We start from the raw sequence: 14953 nt of genomic DNA on the forward strand, positions 1-14953 counted from the left end.
CAAGGCCACTTGGATTTACTTGAATGAAAGCTACCATGAAGCAGAGATGTTTTCCTCAGCACCTTCTGTGGTTAACTGCTTGTTTTGTACTTCTGTTTGGTTTAGATACCAAGCAGTGCTCAGAGTTTTTGGAAGCATTCCAGGAGCTACCACTTGCAGGAGTCAGGCCCCAAAAAGCTTGGGGAGGGGAGGCCAGACCCACTGGGACAAGGTACTACTTACTCACAGTCCTTCCTTCAACATACTGTTCTGCCCCACCACGCTCTTCCTTACAGCAGTACTCACATCCCACACCCATAGAGGCCGTGAGGTTTCTGCCTCCTTGAGACAGAAAATGGTTATTTCTATCTCCATCAATAGAAACAATTTATCACTGCAAGCAGACACTTCTGAAAAGTTTCATTACAGTATCCCAATCTCTCTTATTTTTTAAAAGTTTGAAATCTGACTCAAACTGAAGAAGTAATGTCAAAAGTCCTTGTTAACGCCTCACTTACAAGCACCAAGAAGCATTTGATTTAGATGTTAATATAGGAGACATAGACTACAGTGTGAACATTACTCAGTCTTAGCTCCCTCAAGGTATAATCACTACTTTCTTGAATAAACAACAACAAAAAGACACAACAAGCTCATAACCATAGAATAATGTCTGTTAGAAAGGTTCACATGGTCCAAACCCTCACTCAGGGCAGGCAGCCCCAAAGTTCAAGATAACTTCTAAGGTACCTCAGGCTGTTTCCTTAGCATTTAAGTTCCAGTGAGCCTGCTAACACAAACGCGGATTTGTGAACAGCACCAGAGGAGGTGAGAGCAATGGCCAACACAGTGACCAACACTACTGACTACAGAAATACAAGGAAAAAGACTTTCCAAAAAAGCTTCACTGAGTCCAGGTTCACAGGAATCCAGACGGGGGCAAATATCTGAATGTAAGTGCTTAAGGTCTGGCAGGAAACCTCAACTTCACAGAAACACAGGATTACACTTATTCTCAAAAGGAAGATGCTGTTGAAGTGCAGCATTATATGATCATCAAATGGATTCAGATATATGAATAAACACTATTCAATTGTTTTGTACCGAGGTGAAATCCGGAAAGAAAGGTGATATCAGAATAAATATAATACTTTAAAGTGCCTTTTATTTTCTTGTGGGGAAAGAGTCACCTCAAATTCTTGGATGTTGGCTTTGCATTGCATAAAAAACAACCAACCAACCAAACCACACACACAAGAACTTCCAGCTATTTCACTTGTGTCACAGATCTGCAGCTCTCAGGAAGACCTGGATTGTCCTGACAGCCCAGTGCCTCATGGACAGCAATGCTGTCATACAGCAGGTCCCAGTCACCAGAGACCAAATCCAGACACACCCAGTATTTTACAGAAAACAAAATTCCAACCCAAATCTGGCCAAGTTCTCCAATGACAGTGAGAATTAAGATCCTGATTCCAACATATTCAGTCCCATCCAGTCATGCACCTACCTAGACAGCAGATCAAAGACAACACTTTTGGGGGGGGGTGGAGGACGTTGAGCTTTTCAGTTTGGGCTTGAAGTAAATTAATGCTTATTATGCAAACCAACCTCTTCCTATTTGTGAAACCCATACCTGAAGCTAAATTTTCTTGTCTTCAAGGATTTGTTACAGTCCAGAAAGCCAGGATCAATCCACAGAGGTTTAATACGCTTTGGAAGTTCCCTACAAGCTCTATCAAAATCTGCCCAATGGATCTTTGGCCAAGAGTTAGGGCAAGTTTTGTGTGTCTAGCCCAATGTCTTGTTTGTCCGTTGGCCAATATCCAGAGCTTTTTTTCCAAGTAATTCCTTCTGCACAAGCACTACTGGAGTCTGGTAAGCAAAAGTGGCCCATAAAACCGCATGATCATTTTACAGCCATATGAAAAGAACACAGAGTTCTGTTCTGAGTTAAAGTCCCTAGCCCACTGCTAGCACGAGACAATAATACTAGCTGCTTGCATCAAGGTGCCTCAACTGGAAAGAATCCCAGTTTAATCTGATGGAACAAAGCCGTCTACAGGAAGAACAAACACAAATAGCTCCTGTGACACCTGACTGAGCATCAAAACGCATATTCCATCCAGATGGCCGTCTTCTGAGACCACAAACTGGAATGGCAAACAACAAAACCCATGTTTGCAGTCAGCTCATCTGGATGAGTGCATGACAGAGTGGAATCAGATCTACAAGGCTAGATATGGCTTAGGAGCTAGCCTTAATATTCTTTTTGAAAGAATTTTAACAAAATTGAACAGTTTCCCATTTCAAGTGTAAGACAACAATGAAGGGAGAGCTTATGGTTTTCTTTTTTCCTTTTTCAATAAAGAGCTTAGATAGTCTTTTCTTATTTAGACAGATGGATACCACTCCTACCCTGGAAAAAATATGCAGTGCCCTTTGTAGTTGAATCAAAGTAAAGCTGAATGGATGAAATAAGACCTGCCAAGCACAAAATATTTTGGGGCAGAGAAAACAAGTGGTAGTTATGAGAGCCTGGGTTTGGATCCAGAAGAGGAGGAAGAGGGGAAGACTTGTTCTTTTGAAACATTTCAAAGCCTATACATTGGATGGCTCCTCAATGCAAACACATTACCTTTAGTCTACCTGTCAGGATGTGGTCTGGCTGCTCAGCATTGAAATTTTGTAAGTGACTCACTGAATAAATGCACTTGCCAAGGAGTCAACAAGTACATAATTTAATAAATGTTGGTATTTGACCAAACGACATGGAAGAATTTCAGAGTTTTACTGACCTAGGAATTTTACAGAGCTAGAATATGCTTAGGCAAAGGATCTGCAAAATACTCATTAATATTCTATGCTGCCCTTCACTCAATTCCTACAAAAAACATTATATTCATATATCATCCTGCAGATATGCTGAGATTGTCAAAGCTGTCCAGAGAATACAGCATCCTAGTTACACCAAAGTTATTGAAATCAGAAGTGATTAAGGCCCAGTGGGATGGGGCTTTGAGCAACCTGGTCTAGTGGGAGGTGTCCCTGCCCATGGTGGGGGTGGACTTAGATAATCTATAAGGTCTCTTCCAACCCAAACCATTCTATGAAACTGGGTGTTCAGATGTCCTAGTTTCTTTAAGTCTTATAAATAGTGCTTAACATAACACCAGAAATAACATCAGAAGATGGCCTTGTGACAACAGCACAGATTCAGACAATCTACATGCAACTACTGTCCCGTACAAGTTTCCTGAGTAAACAGCCAGTACACTGCAGTATAACTGTGTCCCAAGTTAAAATAGGGATAATATTTTTTCTCCCTCTACTCTTTGTTAGAAATAAATGTAATTAGAGTTTGGACAATGTTTTCTCATGTCAGTATATAACGGGCAGCTCCACATCCCATGGGGGCTGTTAGGGTTTCCATATATTAATCATAGAGAATAACTACTTGAGACATGACAGGCTGCTTGGCATCATCTTTTGTTAGACCAGTGCAGTAGTTGATTAACTCAAAGGCGCTACTTTTACTTCTTAATCTTGCCTCACTTCCACCCCAAGATCACCACAGCAATAAGAACATTACTGCTACAAAGAACTAGCTTTGCATGGAGCCTTCTTGATAGAATTAAAAGTGGAATAAGAAACTTTCAACCCTGCGGATACAGAAATAAACAGAAACAGATTTTAATATTAGATCTTCTATACCTGACAAGGAAGAAAATTCTAAAGACTTTTGAGACCCACAATACTATTTCTTTAGTCTAATAAAGGTATAAAGGTTTTCCCTTTCATGGAGAGCTTTCAATGATTAAATCTCAGGGAGATCAAAAGAGACTTTGAATTTAACCAAACAATCCTTCCTCACATGAAAATGTTTTATGAATCTTCTTTTAAACATGAATCTCCGAGAAGGTGAACAAGGAAATGATGGTCATCTGCACTAACTTTAAGTAAACCAGAAACATACAGAAGCTAATGAAACATTAAATAAATACGCCCCTATCTTCGGCTACTTAATTCCTCATAATGCTCTTCAGAAGCAAAACGTAAGGATAACAGAAATAAATCAACAGTTTTGAGAAGCTGACACTGAGGCAACATTTCATGCAGATTGGTTCATCACTAGCTCCTGTTCAGTCATGAAGATCTAATCTCAGCATCTTCCGACCCTTTTCCATACCTCATTACTTTCTAATCACTTATGGCCCTTATCGAAGAAAGCTCTGAGCCTCTCAGACTGGAACAAATCCATAAATCAAAGACAATAGCTTTTTTGCTTTCTTTAGCAGCCCGTCTTTTCTTTATAATCTCATCCATCTGTTGAATTTGAAATTCACTTTGTGTATACATACTGCTAAAAAATAAAGAAACGAGGGAAAATATTTTTGGTAAAGAATATCCTGTCTGCTGACTTTCTGAGTTACCGTGAGGCACTAACCCTGGCACAAATCCAGGGAACCAACAATACCTACCACAATCTGTTATCTTGCTTGTCTTCAGCAGAGTTTCACAGTATCCCTTTATTGATATATAGCTTCTTATCCATGGGCAGACAATAGGAAAAAGGAAAACTAACAAAATAATGAACTGACTATTTTGATGGCTGCTTGTAGTTTTCACCGAAAATTCTGCAATGCAAATTAAGAACACACACTTATTAACCATCAATCTGTCTGTCAACTTCTGAAAGTATTTAACAATCAATTTTAATATTTATTTATTTTCTGGATTCCAAGGAGGGCTTTTTACTCCTAATACCCTGCAGCAAAATCATACCTATTGGGCCACATTAGCGACTTACAGATAGATTTCTGGTCTTTAAAGAAGATTACATGAGTGATATTTGTTCTAGTAATTATATCTCCCAGATCAGCGTAGAGTGATGCATTCAAGCCCTTTAAAACAGAATGTCTCACAGGGTTTAATGGATTTAACAGGGATTGAAACAACACCCAGGAAAAGAGGCTGAGAGGGCTAATGCAAGCTAAGAAGATGAGAAGGACTTCCTCCTCATTGCAGCTACACAAATAGAGATTGTATTCTTCCACTTTCAGTAACAAACACACGTAGGATTTGTCAATAAAACCTGCAGGAACTACAGCAGTGCAAAACGTTGAGAAGATCTAATGGGCACTTTGCTCACCTGAGTTTTTTGTTTTTTACGTGCAGCTACAAGAACCAAGTTTTGTTTCAATGGAAGCAAGGCAGAACCTGTCTAGTGAAATAGCTTGGGAGCTATTTTATAGGTTTGCATGTGCAGGACTGAGCGCAAGGGAAGACGGTGGATAGGGAAGAAGAATATACAGGGAGGGACAGAGGTGGGAAAACTCATTTGTAAGAGCTTCCTCTACTTGAAAGAGAGGGAGCTATAAAATGAGCTGTGAGGAGCTTGCCCTGCTCTGCTTTTTTGGACATCTTTTCCAAGCCTGCCTGGTGAATGGATAAACACACAGCAGTGCAGGGCCAGCACAGTGGAAAATTCCTCAGCATCTGCACACACCTCCTACTTTCTAACTAATAATAATAGCTCTGTGGAATGGGTAAGACACTCTAACACAGGCATATAAATACTTCCAAATTGGCATTTTGCTTCAACCCAGCCTGGTTTTGAGCTGGGTATATTACACTAGAAATGTGCCTAAGAAGAAACTCAGCCTCCGATTGAGGAGGAGATGATTTGATATACATAAAACAAAAACATCCACCTGGAGTTGAATTTGCAGACTAAAAGCACTGAAAAGCAATAGGAATCCACAAGAATAAAGATAATACAGTTCTGGAATACAGATAAATATAAGACATATGCTGTAAATGGGTTTAAATTTCCAAGGCAACACAAAATGTACTATACCTCACCTCTGTGTTCCCTTTGCCCAGACAACTTATTGGGATTTATTTGGAGCTGTCTAACATTTTGATGACATTCAGACATCATTTATCTCCCAATGCACAGTCAATGTCAGCAGTGTTATTTAGGAGCTAAACAGCCAAGGTTTAAAAGCCAAGCTGCTGCTTAAGACCAGTCTCATTTAAAAGTATTTAGATAATTATAGATGAATTTACTCTTCAAGTTCTTTTTTGTTGTTGTTGTTGTAAGTAAAACAGACAACCAAATTAAGCCTACTTGTAGTAATAACAAAATAATAACTACAAGTACTGTTCTATACCCTTGGCACACTTCAGTTCTTGTACCATTGTGCCTCAACAATCGTTTGGCGTGAGCTACTTTGGCTGGACAGCTGCTCTGTGCCACCCCAGAAGCTGCATTTCTCCACTGGGCGAGATAATATACAGTTCAAGTACTTTATAGTTTTGAGACCTCTCTGGACAAACAATGCTACAAAAGATGTGCCACGTCTTGTCCTCAGTAATTTATCTCACTGTCAACTGGTTACCATAAAATAGGACCCCAGAGTGAGAGGAAGGTAAGGAAAGCCTGCTTAATAGGGGGGAGGGATGCTAGAAGTATGGCTTGTCATCTCTAGTGCCAGGTTATTTGTGAGAGTCCTCTCTAAGGACTTGGAGGCAGAACAGATATATCCTGAAGTAAACCAACCTCTTCGCTATATTTTCCATCTTACATTTCTTTATATTTTTCCATGGAAAGTCAGTAAAAAAGCTTTTTTTCCTCCCCCTCTTTTTTAAACTTTGCTCGTCAGCTACACAGGAAGAGAGGGGAAAAAAAACTTCAAGAGAATTTCATAGCATAATTTAGTAATAAACCATCCCACACAGACCATCTCAAGCACAAAAGCCAAAGATTGCCATGCCCGACTTCTATAGAGCATATGAAGGATGACTTCCTTTACACGTCTTTCATTGACTCCCCTTTCCTGCTTTAAGGATGGTTTTTCAGGTCTAGTTGAGCAAAACATCCTCCTGGACAGGAGGTAAAAAAGCACAGACTGCCATGAGCTGTCACCGCTGCCCAAAGGTCACCCTTGGAGTGTCAGCCTTAGCACATGCTCAAGGGACACAACTTTAAGGCAAAGTCTAAATCTAATGAGACTCCCATGTCTGGGATGAGAATTTAGAGGAGTTGAACAAAAATATTAAGGAGGAAGAGATCACTTTTTAAACAGCTCCTGAATGGCTTTTCCAAGCAGCATCTCCACAGTGGGGTGGGGCCAAGCAATAACTGGCAGGGCCAGTAGTCACATCCATCTATTTTCTCTCAGCTCCAATGCCCAAAGCACCTCCTATTGTCTGAAGATGCTGCACGTTTGGTGTGTCTGTGTGTGCAAGAGAAAGAAATGGAAGGTTACTAAAAAAGCAGTTTGGCTAAATAAGGGAGCTCATTACGTATGCTATTTCTGTTCCTCAAATGCCTGCTTTCCTCTCTTTCCCTTGAGGTTTCTAGAGAAGCCTGACAATCAGGGCTGAGGTTTACTGTCAGCTTCCGTTAGGCAAATCAACCAGGCTGGGGACAGGAGAAACACAAGGGGAAAACAGCCCTAACAGCTACCAAATTCAGCACCAATAACATGCTGTGTACACATTGCCAAAAATTAGTTACTGTCCTATAAACCAACTTCTTTTAGAGCCTCCTGCGGTCCCTGAACCACGACGTAAACGTCGTTATCCACCAGATCTGTAGAGATGGGCATGGCTAACAGCAACCGCTTTCGATGCTCCAACCAAGCAAATGGCCTTCTGCATGTTCACCTGTCACAGAACTCAATTCTGCGTTGTAACTGATGTGTAAAAGCGATCTTCGTTATTTGAACTAAAGACACAAAAACCTGCAAAACAGAAGGCTTTCCCAAGAATAAGAGCTGACCCTTATGGATACAGAGCATTGGATCTGACATTTTAAAGTCTCAGCATTAAAAAAAAAAAAAAAAAGGACTTTATCAAATATACTTTTTTCTTTTAAAACTTTTCCTTTAGGAAACACTATATTTTTCCATCGGTGATTTTTATTGTATTTTCATCAGTCTATACATGGAGTGCAAACAGTTCTCCACAGAACTTAAGTCCAATTTTAATCGGTAAGTTTCTACCTCCTCCTTTTTTTAAACTCTCAAAAAAACCCATGCCGTTATTTCAAGGACAGGCTAGTCTCCAGCGCATTGCCGTTCATCCTGCTTGTACCCTAAAGGAGTGCCAGGATCAGTCACTACACCAAGAGAAAGAAAAGAAAAATTAGAGCCATATATGCTATACAGAATGCAGATCTTTCCCTGGTTAGAAATAGTGGGGTCTTGTTGATATTTGTGAACTGCAGCCATCAGGGCAGGAAGGTAGCTTGTATGAAATGGTTTCCACAGTAATCTCCAAGAAAAAAAAAATTATTCTTTTCTCCAGCTGTGAGATGTCTATGAACTGTAATCACGTATGTCTTCATTAAGCAGTTGTGAGACATCATCAAATCACACTCACTGTAACCAGGGGATTAAATTAAATTATACATCTCCTTGTGATTGCAGAGTCATTTAAATAAGCCCCTGACCCACAGCAAACATCATCAGCGTAGCCACAAACACAAAATGAGATTTAGGAGCTTCCACAGCACCTGGGGCTTGAGGGCCTTCATGAGTTACAAATACCAGTTAGCTTGGCACTATTGTACCTTCTTTGGGTATTAACACTTCAGGGAAATATTACATCCCTGACAGAAAAGGAGACCTGCCCAAAGTGGTGGACCTGGGATCTGAACTGCTTGCTGCCCGTCCTCACTCAGCAGACACCCACTTCTCCCCCATGCACCACACAAAATCCCACTGGCAAAGCTCTCCAGGAAACCTCTACTCATTTCTGAAGGCTCCAGCCAAGCCTGCAGACTCAGGAGCACATCTCCTGAGGAATGGTGGCACAAAGGAAAAGCAGAGGGACAAGCCTTGCCTACAGGTGGGAGCGCAGGGCCTCACAGGGACCCACACAGCCTTTCAGACTCCCAGACAAGCTGAGGGGCAGGGGAAGACGGGCTTTACACAGACGCGGCTTCTTCTCACCCAGACACCCTCGCATGGCAGAGCCACGGGACTCGTCTGCATTCCTGTCCTCCTCAGCACCTCTCATCTCCAGGTCCCCAAGTCACCGAGGCCACCTCCTCCTCCTCCTCCTCCTCCTCCTCCCCTTCCTCCCGAGCCATGGTAACAGCTGGCAGGAAGGCCCAAGCCCAGCCGCTCAGGAGTCCACTGCTAACAATTAACAGATGCTGCTTCCAATTCCTAAAGACCACTTGAGACTAAGCAGGAGGGACTCGGTAATTGTCTGAGGCTGGATCTATATCGAGAAAAGCCAAAGCTTGGAGGATAAAGACTGCTTTGCCTCTCGATGTGTTTTACTTCCCTGCAAAGCCCATCATATGCACAAGACAAGCTTTGTACTCAAGCGTAATCAGCTAAAACAAAGAATTGACAAAAGTTTGCTAGGATGGTTCGTGACAATCCTCCTACACTAAGGATTTCTAAATTACTATTTTGAAGCTTAGTATACAAGCATTCCAATCAAAGTACTTTAAGCTCCTAATTCCCAAATCTATGTATTTCAGAAAAAAAAAAGAAATAATTCTAAGAGCAAGGCTTTTCCCATGAAGGAGTCCAAAATTTCAGTCTCTTGAGCCTGGATTTTTTTTCTTTTTCAGGAGAAGCACTGCTTATTTCATGGGTTGGGGAACAGTCGCACAACACATTAAAGAAAAAACTGCAGCCTTTGTGTGTTGTTTTTTTTTTTTAGCATAACCACAGAAAAAAACAACTTTGCCTACCTCTTCATCTCTTTCTGACTGGTTTCCTGTATCTCACAGTCATTCCCCAGGACATCCACCAAAGCCAACAGGTCCGGGAAGGCATCGAGCTCAAACTGGGGAGAGATAAACCAGGCAGGTCTCAGCCCGAGCTGCCCCAGCTAGGACTCCATGGAGCAGAGCTGCCCCACCAGAGCCATCAGGGACTCTGACAGGCTCCAGGAAAGCCCTTTCTGAAATGGTCTCACACCACAGAAGAAAAAAACTAATTTCTTCCACCTGAGAGGATTCTCAGGCTGCACGTCCTTGCTAGGAATCCATTTCAGAGCTGAAGTTTACAGGATAAACCATTCAACCTAAGAGGAGTTGTCAAAAACACAGCTAAATGGCAAACACATGTAAGTCCCAGGCCTTTCCCCAAGCCCCACTTGTTCTTTTTTTAGCCTCAGGAGAAAAGCACATTCCTCTGCATAATTTATTTCTTCAACAGAATTATGCGGAAAACTGCAACTAAATTGCTTTTCCTGATTAAAACCAGAGAGTTTTATATTCTCCCTTTCTTCCACCCCCATTTCTGGATTGTTGTTTTTTTTGTTTGTTTGTTTTGTTTGTTTTTTTAGTCCTATAGCCTCTACTCCCTAGATCTAGCCCTTTAATTCCACCCAGAAAGAAAGCAAAGCCCCTTCAGCTCCTACCTCCCACAGCACATCCCCAGGCATGGGCAGAGTGTTTCCTTCCTCCTGCCTCAGCACCGTCCCCTAAAATAGGGGCCCAGGCAGCCCAAGGACTGGTTCTGTCATGGGTCCTTGTGGTTTGGGGGGCTTGCTGAGGTGAAGGAGGCTTTTGGATGGAAGGGGGGAGGTATTTTATTTCAGACCATAAAATAGCTTTCTTAAAGGGCTTATGTTTTCAGAACAGGGTTAGAAGGTCTACAGGTAGGAATTTACAGGGCTGAAAACCCAGCTTTGTACCAGGAGCTGAAGAGCACAGGTGTTAGCACATGCACTTGTGTAACAACAGAGCCAGGTGCAACTGTTCACAAATCATGAGGGCTAACATCAGGGCAAGAAGGACTTGCTTTTAGAACAAGCTTTCTCCCTTTGAGTGTGAGAGTAATTCTAGCAAACCTGGAAAAGAGACTGGGGACCGGTAGTTTAGGAGAGCAGTTTCACCTCCCTGTGAACTCATTTCCTTGTGCAGCAGTGATGTGGTTTTATTTGCATTTAGTTCGGGATGAATGTATTGGCTCAGCTCTCCAAAACCCTTCCTACAGAGACCTGTTTCAGTCCAGAGGTTGGTTATAAACATATGTGTTCCCGTTACCATGCTCTTAACAGAAATAAAAAATGGAAGGATTTTCACTTTTGTTTAAAATCTTTGCCTGGTAGGAGGAACCTGATGTGATGAATCAGTGCTGAGCCATGTTTTACGGTACCTGCCTGCACCGGAGAAATTAGGGCTACGGCAGGTCAATACCGGCATGCTCAGTATTATTTGACAGGCTGTATTTTCAAAGCAATGGGGCTGCAGCTTTCTGGAGGGCTGTGCTTCCCACTGCAGGACGTTTAGCAACACTCCTGGAAACGAAAATACAATTGGTGCAGCTCTTCGGGAATCTCTGCATCATCATTTTAACAGCAGGGCCACCTCCCTCCTCAGTCTTGCCTTTATTAATCATGAGCGTAGTTCTGGGTCACACTCCTGGATGAAGAAGGCAAGAAGATGTGGGGTTGGGGGCAATTAGGGGCTGTTGCTTAGCCATTAAATCCTCCTTGTCAGCTGACATAGGTTATATATTTTTATTAGTAGAAAAAGATACCACTACTGGTCTCCTTGCCATCTCTCTCCCAGCCCAGCTTTTCCCATGAACAACAGAAACAGCCATATAGCTGTGGTGTCTCAGTTTGGTGTTACGGGGTTACAATACCCCACAAAAGCACTCTAAGGGCAGAGCGAGTCCCTTTCCTCTAACAGCAGTCAGGTGCTAGTGAATGGAAAGCGGGACAGTGAGTTCAGGCAAAACGTGCAGCAAACCTGAAGCAAGCCTTGTTCAAATACCCAAATGCACACCCCAACCATTCAACGCTCAGCCTAACTTCTCTCAAAGAGTCAGGGAGAAAAAGGAGCCTGGCTTGAACACTTGTCCAAGGCCTTGTCCTGGCAAAGGGAAAAGGCCCTTGGAAAACACACATCCAGGAGCTGCCCATTGGTGCACCAACCCAAATGCCGTTGCAGAGCTGACCTCGCACATGTCCATCCCGGCTCTGCACATGGGCTAACATCACGCAGCACTGACATGAGCTTAAGGCTGCTCCTGGGCCTAATTCCTCTGCCCTGCTCTGACTGAGCAGGACCGAGACCCAGGCCCACCATCCCTGAGCATCCCTGGGCCTAAACTCCAGGATCGGCAGACACGCAACTCACCACTTCCCACACCTCTGCGTGCTCAGGGCTGCTCGTTTTATGTTTTATCAGTTCTGGCTGAACTATGCACTTGGTTTCCTTCTGCTTATCATTCACAGCCCTGCTAATAGGACGCACCAGCTATTATAAACCCATCGCTGCAGAGGCTATTGACACATCTAATGTGTCAGAAACACGAGCTTCTTTCCCAACAACAGATCGTTAGCTCACTGATGCTGCCTTTCTTGCTCGAATCCATTAATCATTGATCTTCAGCTTAAAACTTCAGATGAACTATTTTCTCTAATTTGACCTATTTTTTGCTAACCATTGACTTTGCTTACGACAGCACCGCGTGGTCTTGCAGGGCTGTTGGAACATCTTGGAAGGAAAGAAATTACTTTAGCATGAGAAAGGCATGTATATTAAGGGGGCAATTTTTGGCTAGCACCTTGGATGAATTATAAATTGTGCAAAAATTCTGAATTTCTCCAGATTAGTGATCTTTTTGGTTAATTCCTAAGTTAGTACATATAATGGCCCCACAAATCCCAGAGAACAGTATTTAGTGCTTTTATTTGCAAATTTGTCAGTACCATTAGGCCAGCTTTCTGATGATACCCCATAAGGTGTTCTCTGAAAACAGGAAACCCAAATCTTCTAAGGAGCTCCTGTACTGTTCTGTACTGTACCTTGGGAAAAGGTGTTCTGTTCCCCGCTTCACACTCGGCATTGCATTATTGCAAGCAATAGCCTTTTGAGAGCAGTGATTAAATGCACAGGTTGAACAAGTCTGTACATATTGTGCTTTACATTCCAGCTGATTACATTAAATATTCCAGACTCACAGGGTCCTCTCAGTATACGCAATGTTCCGCTGAGCAGACTCTCATCATCAATATTTAAAGGTTTTTTCATATCAAGCTGCTACCAGCCCTATTTGATATGTATTAATGGGAACGATGTACCACATTGCAATAGGTTTTACCCTTTCACCAACGTGTTCTGTAACTACAGCCACATTTTCTTGCTCTTCCTGAGCCCACCTCATTAAAAAATCTGGTGTTACGGTCCACGCACCTACACGAATCCCAGCAATCACACGTCCTACTGCTATAAGGCAAGTGACCCCTTGGTTTAATGTGAAGAAACTACATATATTTTCATCCCTTTGCCTTAGGGCTTCTCTGCTTTGATCTCATGCTGGTCACAGCACGCTCTGAAGCTCCTAAGCGCTTCCCAAAGCCCTACTCCTTCCTGCTCAAGAAGTGAAGCTTTGGGTCTCGTGTCTTCCAAGCTGTATGCTGGTTATGGGAAATAGGCCTCCCGGACCCACATTTCCAAGCATTTATTCCGGAATTTTTTTCAAAGGAAGAGGCTGCACAGCTGGTGAGGGATGGTTCAGCCCCGTGCAGCCTCTCCCCTGGGCCTAGCTCCAGCCCTGCCACTTGAAGGGAGATGAGGAAAGGAAGGGCGCCTCTCCACAGATACTAATAACTGAACTTACAGCAATAATAAAACAGGATATGCTCTGTCAGATCTTTCATTCGAAATAAAAGCCTGTGACACAGAGATATCATTATCATTTTCATCTCGTCAGAAGTAAACATCACGTTTGTGGGTAAATATAATAGATCAAAATGGATGCTGCTTAGCAAAGGAATCTGTATAAATACAAACAGTGGAGATTAAAGGGCTAGCAACAATGGTCTTTGCTGCTGAGGCTCCAGCAGCACCCTGTGTGCATCTCCAGCAACACATTTACTAGAAAGATTTTAAAACTAAACGTAGATATTACTCCTTCTCCCCTGTCAATAATCTGGTAGCCCTAGGCATACATGCCAATGGAAAAGCAGGCTGGAGTTCAAAAGATGCGGCACACGAAAAAGTAGCAGGGATAATTTTCACCTGATATCACATCATCAGAAACTGCTACACAAAATTATTGTGAATTATGGGGGCCTGCTGTGCATTTGATTTCCCACAGCTGCTACCACAGCAGTCACTTTCCTGAAAATTAAGTGCATGTTTCATCTGCTCACAGGAAGGGAAGAGGAGAAAAAGGTAAAGAAAAAAAAAATCATGACGAAGAAACCACTCCTGTGCCATTCTGTGAAGCCACGGCCTGTTTCATGGCTGTGCTCAGGGACAGGCAGCAGGGACACGCAGCGCGGTGGCACTGGGCGAGGTGGGCTGTGCCAGTGAGAAGTGGAGCCAGAGCAGACCTACCAGGGCTCTGTCCAGCAACTGCAATATGCTCATTCTATTTACATTCCCTGCAACTCACTTCCTTCTCTTATCTCCAGCAAGGGACACTACACAGAGCAGATTATTCCAGCTTCTCTTCTCCAAGGCAGGCAGCAGCAGTAAAAGCCCTTGCAATTGCCAGGAGCTGTGCAATAGTGTAATTAGGGTCCCCAAGCCTGCTGGAAACAAGGGACCGTGGGGGAGTGAGGGGAGGGTGTTCCTTACTTTCCTGCTTGGGAAGCTGCAGCACAAAGCTCCTTCCTAAGCACTCGCTGTGCGATCACCATTCCTGCTCAGAATGCCCCCGCGTGTCAGGTTGGCACCACTTCCCGTCTGTGAGGTGACAGGGCACAGCACCACACTGAGCCTGGGCAGAAAGGAACAGCACAAACGTATTTCCCTCCTGCACCCCTCATCGTTCTGCTCCAACAAATGTTGACCAGAAAAACTATGTGGTTATTTCATTTTCTGGCAGGTTTTATTAGCATGGAAACAAAGATACTTCAATCGCACTTTTGAGTCCGAAGATCACCAAGTGCTTCTCTGAGTGCTAATTAAATTTCACAACCTCCTTGAGCAGCAGGTCAATCCAATCTGACTTTGCTGTAGCTTTGTTTCCTATGG

At 42.9% G+C, this 14953-nt stretch overlaps 1 long non-coding RNA gene across 1 annotated transcript in view; it reads right to left on the minus strand.

The window, feature by feature from the left end:
• The window catches only part of LOC121057903, a 28050-nt gene extending 17523 nt beyond the window's left edge, over positions 1 to 10527 (minus strand). The window contains exons 1-3 of the long non-coding RNA XR_005814012.1: positions 10375 to 10527; positions 9959 to 10035; positions 9701 to 9795 (exon numbers count right to left, since the gene is read on the minus strand). This is a non-coding gene — a long non-coding RNA (uncharacterized LOC121057903). The remainder of the gene's footprint in view (positions 1 to 9700; positions 9796 to 9958; positions 10036 to 10374) is intronic.
• Positions 10528 to 14953: the final 4426 nt, after the last annotated feature.

The sequence above is a fragment of the Cygnus olor genome, chromosome 20, assembly GCF_009769625.2.
Source record: "Cygnus olor isolate bCygOlo1 chromosome 20, bCygOlo1.pri.v2, whole genome shotgun sequence".
NCBI classification, from domain to species: domain Eukaryota; kingdom Metazoa; phylum Chordata; class Aves; order Anseriformes; family Anatidae; genus Cygnus; species Cygnus olor.